Source organism: Aotus nancymaae, unplaced genomic scaffold (genome assembly GCF_030222135.1).
Source record: "Aotus nancymaae isolate 86718 unplaced genomic scaffold, 86718_ANA_hifiasm-v0.15.2.pri h1tg000200l, whole genome shotgun sequence".
Lineage (NCBI taxonomy): Eukaryota > Metazoa > Chordata > Mammalia > Primates > Aotidae > Aotus > Aotus nancymaae.
Genome location: NW_026988615.1, coordinates 287,862 through 296,644, shown reverse-complemented (window position 1 = coordinate 296,644; position 8,783 = coordinate 287,862). Strand labels below are relative to the sequence as shown.

At 40.9% G+C, this 8,783-nt stretch overlaps 1 pseudogene; it reads left to right on the top strand.

The window, feature by feature from the left end:
- The first annotated feature begins 317 nt into the window (after positions 1–317).
- LOC110568142 (ferritin heavy chain-like) lies at positions 318–7,774 on the top strand (annotated as a pseudogene).
- Positions 7,775–8,783: the final 1,009 nt, after the last annotated feature.

Genomic DNA, 8,783 nt, shown 5'->3' with positions numbered 1-8,783 from the left:
GCCTGCTCGCGGGGAGCGCGGGGCGCGGGGCAGGGCTGAGGGTAGAGGTTATGGACCCCGGCGGGGGTGATGGGCCGAGCGCAGCTGGTCTCGCCGTGTTTTCATCTTTGCGCGAGTCACCTCTTCCGAGAAGCTGACTGAACTGACCCGCCTCATGCCGCGGGGAGGCCAGGGCGGGGGTCCGACTCCGGAGGAAGCACTTCCTGGGAGGGTTTATGTAGGGCGGGAGTCTGCGGCCGGGGCCGGGGCTTAGCGGCGAGTTCGGGGCGGGACCTGGGAGGCTCCGGCCGCCCTGGGTGGCGGGGTGGGGGCTGGACACCAGTTTCTTTCCCTGTCTTGCCTGATCGCGGCTGCTTACCTTTCCTTCCCGGCGCTGCTCTCTTGCACGACAGGTTGTACTCGCCATTCTTTTATTCTCCCTCTCCACGCCGTCACCCTGCTGTCACCTCTCCCTATTCCCAGGGGGTAGGGAGGTTTGGCTCGGATCAGAATCTGTTTCTTAAACAAAACAAAAACGGGCTTGCAACACGCACGTCCAGTGACCGCCTTCTGGATCCTGGCGAAGCTGGCCCTCAGGGACCGCGAGACGGGATGGTCTAGGGGCTCGGGAGGAGGACGGGGAGGGCTCTGTCAGGGCTGGATGCTGTCTGTACCCCAGCAGCTTTGTGAGCAGGGCAGCCGAACCATCTCTCTTGCTCCGTTTGGGCATTTTTATTCTATGTTAATAAAGGACCGAAAAAATATTCCGTAACGCCAAGAATAATCCAGATTGCACAGTTTCTAATCTTTTTCCTCTGCCAGCATCCTGGATGGGCTCTTTCTAGGAGCCAGATTCGCTGCAGAATAGCCTTTAAGTTCTTAGTACTTAAATGAGGAAGAGGGGGACATGTCATTGTAAAACTGTTAAAAATTCCCCACTTTATTATGTTCATGAACATTCACTTCAGCTTACTGGTTTAAGTTTTAATCCGGTGATGAGAGAACAGTAATCGTGTGTTTGATAATCAGATTTGCTTTCCTTTTTATCTGTGATTCTCTATCCAGAAGTAAATTATGTACTTTATTTAGTGCCAGAATCACAGAAGTGTGTATGCTTTACTAAGAAAGGATGGATGTTTGTATTTCAGAGTTTCTTCAAAAGGTAGAATGACTTATATGACTGGAAACCATTAAATTACATTTAAGGAAATTTAAGAATAATAAAACTATAGAGCATAACAGTTTACAGAGTACATTCATGTAAATATTATTGAGACAATATCTAGTAAACACATGAAATAGAAAATTGAAATATCCTAGACATTTGAAATTTGAATATTTATGTCAATCTATTTTTAAGTTAATGATTTAACTCATTGGATTAATCATTGCCCCTCATTTCAGACATATATACTCATTTACAAAATAATCAGCTTGAGTATGGTTGGAAAGAATTTGTAACTTTGGGGTTTTTTGTTGTTGTTGTTCTCTTTTATTCTGCACTTATTGGTAAGTATTTGCAAGCTTTGGGATTTTTCTATCCTAAGTAAACAGGATAGAAAATAGTACCTGTGGCCTATAGGGTCTGCTAATGTTGATGGCTTTACTTGCTCTTGTTGTATGCCATTTTTGGAGGGGGTAACAGCTTCACTGTGATATAATTCACATACTGTTCAGTTTGGTTTAAAGTGTACAATTTGGTGGGTTTATTAATTTATTTTAAAAATTACTCCATTTTGCAGATGACCAACTCTGGTTTTTAGTACAGTTGTCCATCGGTATCTGTTGGGGGAATGATTCTAGGACCTTCCTCAGATACCAGAATCTATAGATGTTCAGGACTCTAAAATAAAATGGCATGGTTGGGTGCAGTGGCTTGTGCCTGTAATCCCAGTTACTCAGGAGGCTGAGGTGGGAGGATCTCTTGAGGCCAGAGTTAAGACACCAGCCTGGGTGACAGAGCAAAATCCTGTCTCTTAGGAAAAATGAAGAAATAAAAATCGTGTAGTATTTTCATATAAACTATGTATATCCTCTTGTAAGCTTTAAATCATCTCCAGATTACCTATACTACCTAATGCAATGTGCATGCTATGTAAATCATATTGTGTATCATTTAGGGAATAATGACCAGGAAAAAAGCCTGTAGATATTCATTTACAGACATAATTTTTTTTGAGTAGTTTCTGCACCTCATTGGTTGAATCCATGGATTCAAAAGTCATGGATATGGAGGGCCAACTGTATATTCAAAGTTGTGCACACATCACTATAATCAATTTTAGAGCATTTTAATTATCCCCAAAAAGAGCCCTATATCCATTAGCAGTCACTCTTCATTTTCCCTGTGCACTCCCAGTCCTTTGCAACCACTAATCAACTTTCTGTCTTTATAGATTTGACTATTCTAGACATTTTATGTAAGTGAAACCGTATGTGGTCTTTTGTGATGAGCTTCTTTCACTTAGCATAGTGCTTTCAAAGTATGTCGATGTTGTAATACGTGTCAATACTTCTTTTTCTTTTTTAATTTAATCTATTTTATTTTTTATAGAGATGAAATTTCACCATGTTGCCCAGGCTAGTCTCAAACTCCTGGGCTCAAGCAATCCTCCTGCTTTGGCCTCCCAAAGCGCTGAGATTCCAGGCATGAGCCACTGCACCCAATCCTTTTTAATTAAAAAAATTTTTTTGTAGTCACTTCTTTTTATTGCTGAATAATATTCTGTTTATTGGATATATTACATTTTATTTATCTGTGCATCAGTTGATGGACATTTAAGTTTCCATTTTTTTGACAACTTTAATGCTGCTAGGAATGTTTCTGTTTTGTGTTGACGTGTTGTCATTTCTTTGGGTATGTACACTTTTTAAGAAATTAGCTTTTGACTGGGCGCAGTGGCTCATGCCTGTAATCCCAAGCCCTTTGGGAGGCTGAGGTGGTCAGATCACCTGAAGTCAGGAGTTTGAGACCAGCCTGGCCAACATGGTGAAACCCATCTCTACTAAAAATACAAAAAAATTAGCCATGTTTGGTGGTGGGCACCTGTAATCCCAGCTACTCGGGAGGTTGAGGCAGGAGAATTGCTTAAACCCAGGAGGCGGAGGTTGCAGTGAGCTATTTTGCCACTGAACTCCAGCCTGGGTGACAGCAAGACTCCATCTCAAAAAAAAAAGGAAAAAGAAATTAGCTTTTGACTTAACTGATACCAAAAAATTTATTTGAGTATATAATTCAGTAATTTTTAATAAATATATAGAATGATGAAACTGTCACCTTGAACTAGTTTTAGAACATTTCCATTGCCTCCAAAATTCCCTTAGCCTGTTTGCAGATAACCCTTATTCCCAGCTTCAGCCTCAGGCAATCACTGATTTGTTTTGTCTTCATATGTTTGCTTTATCTGGGTATTTTGTGTAAATGGAGTCATACAATGTGTAGTCTTTGTATCTGGCTTCTTTCACTTAACATAATGTTTTTGGGATTCATTCATATTGTAGTGCATATCAGTTTTTTGTTCCTTTATATTTTAAAATAGTATTTCTTTGTATGGGTATATGATAATCCCCTCCACCCTTATCTGTGCAGGATACATTCCAAGACCCCCAGTGGATGCCTGAAATCTCAGGTGGTATTGAACACTATATTTTTTTCTTTTTCTTATTTTATTTGTTTTTATTTTTTAGAAAGCCTCAAGGCCAACGGTTACAGTGGCCTGAACTAGCTGAACACTATATTTTTTTCTATATGTGTATACCTATGATAAAGTTTAATTTGTTAAACAGGCGTAATAAGAGATTAAAAACAATAATACAATAGAATAGTTAAAACAATATGCAAATATCTTACCAATAAGTGCAGAGTAGTTAAAACAAAACAAAACAATATGCTATTCACAGTTTCATGGATAGAAGATTTCTTCTTAGCAATAGGTAGTACCAAACTCAGCATATATATATATATATTTTTTGCTAGTAGAAAGATTTTTTTTTTTTTGCTAGTGGATATTAGCAAACTCAGCATAAAGTTTTTTTTTCCCTTATTAAATTGAGAACTTTCACTTTTTCACTTGAAGTATTTTGCAGCTTCTCTTTGGCATATCCAAATTGTTATCCTCATTAATCTTGAGCTTTTAAGCCATTATTAAGTAAAATAAGGGTTACTTGAACACCAGCACTATGGTACCTGTTGATCTGATAACTGAGATGGCCACTAAGTGACGCACAAGCAGGTAGTGTAGACAGTGTGAATATGGTAGATAAAGGGATGATTCATCTCTGAGACAGAGTGACATGGTGTGAGGTTTCATCATGCTACTCAGAATAGCACTCATTTTAAAACATAGATTGTTTCTTCTGAAATTTTCCATTTAACATTTTCAGACCATGTTTCACTGTGGGTGACTGAAACTGGAAAGTAGAGCTGTAGGTAAGGGGGAATTACTGTAACACACTTTAACTGTTGACCAGTATATAGGTGTTTTGATTATTTTCGGTTTTTGACTATTTTGAATAGTACTCCTTAAACATTTGAGTACAAGTCTTTATGCGGACATATGGTTTTGTTTCTCTTGGTTAGATATCTAGGAGTAGAATTACAGCATCGTATGTTTAGCTTTTTAGGACACTGCCAAACTGTTTCCCAAAGTGGCTGTAACATGTTATATTCCTAACAGCAATGTATGAGAGTTCCAGTTTTCTTGACATCTTTGCCAACACTTATTATTGTTTGTCTTTTTTTATTATAGCTGTTCTAATGGATATGGATTTGTTTGTTTGTTTGTTTTTGAGTCACTCTGTCACCCAGGCTGGAGTACAGTGGCGCAATCTCAGCTCACTGCAACCTCTGCCTCCTAGGTTCAAGTAATTCTCATGCCTCAGCCTTCTTAGTAGCTGGGATTACAGGTGTGCATAACCATGTCCAGCTGAGTTTTTGTATTTTTAGTAGAGATGGGGTTTCACCGTGTTGCCCAGACTGGTCTCCAACTCCTGAGCTCAGTCAGTCCTCCCGCCTTGGCCTCCCAAAGTGCTAGGATTACAGGCATGAGCCACTGTGCCTGGCCTGAATTTGTTAATTCATTGTTTTTTTTTTCTTCTTTATTTTTCTCTGTATGCTGCTTAGTGGAGTCATTGTGATTTTAATTTTAATTTTCCTTATGACTCATAGTGTTGCATCTTTTCATAGATCTTTTTTTCTTAACCCATTTATGCCTGAAGTTGCACATTTTTTGTGTATGACAAATCAGACCTTGGTGATGACCTTGAGCAGTAGGATATTAATAACTTCCACAAGCTTAGCATTCCAATAATGGAACACTTGGCATGAATGGGCTAAAGATAGGGTCTTGCTCTGTTATCCAGGCTGGAGTGCAGTGGTGTGACCAGAGCTCACTGTAGGCTTGACCTCACTGGCTCAAGTGGTCCCCCTACCTCAGCCTCCTGAGTAGCTGGGAATGGGGAATGCAGGTGCATACCACCATGCCTGGTTAATTTTTTATTTTTATATTTTGTAGAGATGGGGGTCTTACTCAAGAGTTGTCCAGGCTGCTCTTGAACTCCTGGGCTCAAGTGATCCTTCCCAGTTGGCCTACCAAAGTGCTGGGATTAAAAACCTGTGCCACCACTTCTGACTCATCCTTTTTGATGACATAGCTATTCAGATCTTTTGCTCCTTTTAAAATTGGGTCATCTGGGCTGGGTGTGGTGGCTCATGCCTGTAATCCCAGCACTTTGGGAGGCCAAGGCAGGTGGATCACCTGAGGTCAGGAGTTCGAGACCAGCCTGACCAATAATGGATAAACCTCATCTCTACTAAAAATACAAAAATAAGCTGGGTGTGGTGGCGCATGCCTGTAATCCCAGCTACTCAGGAGGCTTAGGCAGGAGAATCACTTGCACCCCGGAGGCGGAAGTTGCAGTGAGCTGAGATTGCGCCACTGCACTCCAGCCTGGGCGACAGAGCAAGGCTTTGTCTCCAAAAAAATAAAATAACATAGAATAGAATAGGATGAAATAGAATAGAATAGCAAGGTTTTGTCTCAAAAAAATAAAATAACATAGAATAGAACAGAACAGAATAAAATAGTTGTTTCATTTATTGAGTTGTAAGAGGTTTTTTTAAAAATATATATTCTGAACCTAAAGTGCAATGGAATATATGTATAAAAATGCATAGACACGTTCTTCGCCGAGACTCGCCATGGTTTCCTGCTTCAACAGTGCTTGGACGGAACCCGTCTCTCGTCACCCACCCCGGCCGGCTGCCCACAGCCAGCCCTCCCTCACCTCCACACTGCGCCCTCGGACCGTCCCAATGCCCCCGCGGCCTCTCCAGCGCTGCGCAGCCACCGCCGCCTCTCTTCAGCTGCCGCCGTGACGACCACATCTCCGTCACAGGTGCGCCAGAACTACCATCAGGATTCAGAGGCCGCCATCAACCACCAGATCAACCTGGAGCTCTACGCCTCCTGTGTTTACCTGTCCATATCTTACTACTTTGACCGCGATGATGTGGCTTTGAAGGACTTTGCCAAGTACTTTCTTCACCAATCTCATGAGGAGAGGGAACATGCCGAGAAACTGATGAAACTGCAGAACCAACGAGGTGGCCGCATCTTCCTTCAGGATATCAAGAAAACAGACCATGATGACTGAGAGAGCGGGCTGAATGCCATGGAGTGTGCATTACATTTGGAAAAAAGAATCAGTCACTACTAGAACTGCACAAACTGGCCACTGACAAAATTGACCCCCATTTGTGTGACTTCATTGAGACACATTACCTGAATAAGCAGGTGAAATCCATCAAAGAATTCGATGAACATGTGACCAAATTGTGCAAGATGGGAGCGCCCCAGTCTGGCTTTGCAGAATGTCTCTTTGACAAGCACACTCTGGGAGACTGTGATAATGAAAGCTAAGCCTTAGGCTAATTTCCCCCTAGCCACGGGTGACTTCCCTGGTCACCAAGGCAGAGCATGCATATTGGGGTTTCCTTTACCTTTTCTATAAGTTGTACAAAAACATCCACTTAAGTTCTTTGTACCATTCCTTCAAATAAAGAAATTTGGTACCCCCCAAAAAATGCATAAATATATATAATAAAAAAAGCTTTTTCACAAATTCAAAAAAAATATATTCTGGATGTAAGTTCCTTATTATAATAGCTATATCATCTGTAAATATTTCTTCACAGTCTGTTGCTGGTCTTTTTATTTCTTAAAACACTGGTAATTGAGATCTTTTAAAGTGCATTAGTTAATTTTTTTTTAAAGATTAGTCAATGCAGTAGTGAGAAGGGGGAAAAATTTTGATGAAGTGTAGTTTCTGAATTTTTTCTTTTATAGATCATGCTTTTGTTGTTTTATTGAAGAACTTTCTGCCTAATCCAAGATCTTGAGATTTTTCAGTTTTCTAGAAGTTTTATAGTTTTAGCTCTAACAGATTTTATCATCTATGTTCAATTAATTTATGTGTATGGTGAGAAATAAGATTCTAAATTCATCTTTTAAATACAGATTGTTCAGTCAACCTAAATAAAAGACAAGAAAGTCCCTCTGGGGGAAAAAAAAACAATTTAGGAATGGGCATTATAATGGAAATATGCATACCAAAGTAAACTATGTGCATATTCAGGGATGTAAAGGAAGACATACATTTTTAAAGGAAAAGTGAGGAGGATTACATCATTGTTTTAAATCAGTTATCTTTGGCTATAAAGATCAGTGACAAGAGTGATGCCAGTCTGAGGTTGGACATAAAGTTACTTGGCAGATGTCCTTGCAGAAGTATTTTTTTGTATAAGGTGTGATTGCCTTTGTGCAAGATCGTGGCCTTTATTTATTTTTTTTTTGTGATAGTTTTTTTTTGTTTCTGTTGTTTTTTTTTTTGAGATGGAGTCTCACTCTGTTGCCAGGTTGGAGTACAGTGGGGTGATCTTAGCTTACTGCAACCTCCACCTCCCGGGTTCAAGTGATTCTCCTGCCTCAGCCTCCCACAGAGCTGGAAGTACAGGCCTTTGCCACCACACCCAGCTAATTTTTTTATTTTCAGTAGAAATCGGGTTTCATTCACCATGTTGGCCAGGCTGGTCTCGACTCCTGACCTCACATGGTCTGCCTGCCTTGGCCTCTGTAAGTGCTGGGATTACAGGCATGAGCCACCAGGCCTGGGCAATAGATGTGTGTGTGTGTGTTTTTTTTAGTTGGCCAGGCTGGTCTCGAACTCCTGACCTCACATGGTCTGCCTGCCTTGGCCTCTGTAAGTGCTGGGATTACAGGCATGAGCCACCAGGCCTGGGCAATAGATGTGTGTGTGTGTGTTTTTTTAAATCAGGTATTCATGTATGAGAAACCTCCTTTCATGGCCTTCCCTGGCTCCATTTGTCAGGGCTTTTAGCACAAATGACTCAATTTTAATTCTAACAACTTTCACTTTTTCCCCTTTTGATCAACATCTTTCTTTGGGCCCAGGCATGGTGACTCATGCCTGTAATCCTAGCACTTTGGGAAGCAGAGGCTGGAGCATTGCTTGAGTCCAGGAGTTTGAGACCTGCCTGGGCAACGTGGCAAGACCCTGTCTCTAAAAAAAACAAAACAAAAAGGAGTTTTCTTTGAAAGCATCACTGACCAATCATCTTGTAGTTAGGTTTTACTTATCTTTACATGCCGGAATGGACCTGTTCTGGGTTGTTGGTATGGTCTCATGTTGGAGGGAATGCTTGGCAAACTAGGAGTCAGTGTCAGGACGCTTTCAGTCACATTTGAGCAACAAGAAAAGTTTGGAGGCAGTGATTCTCAGGCTAA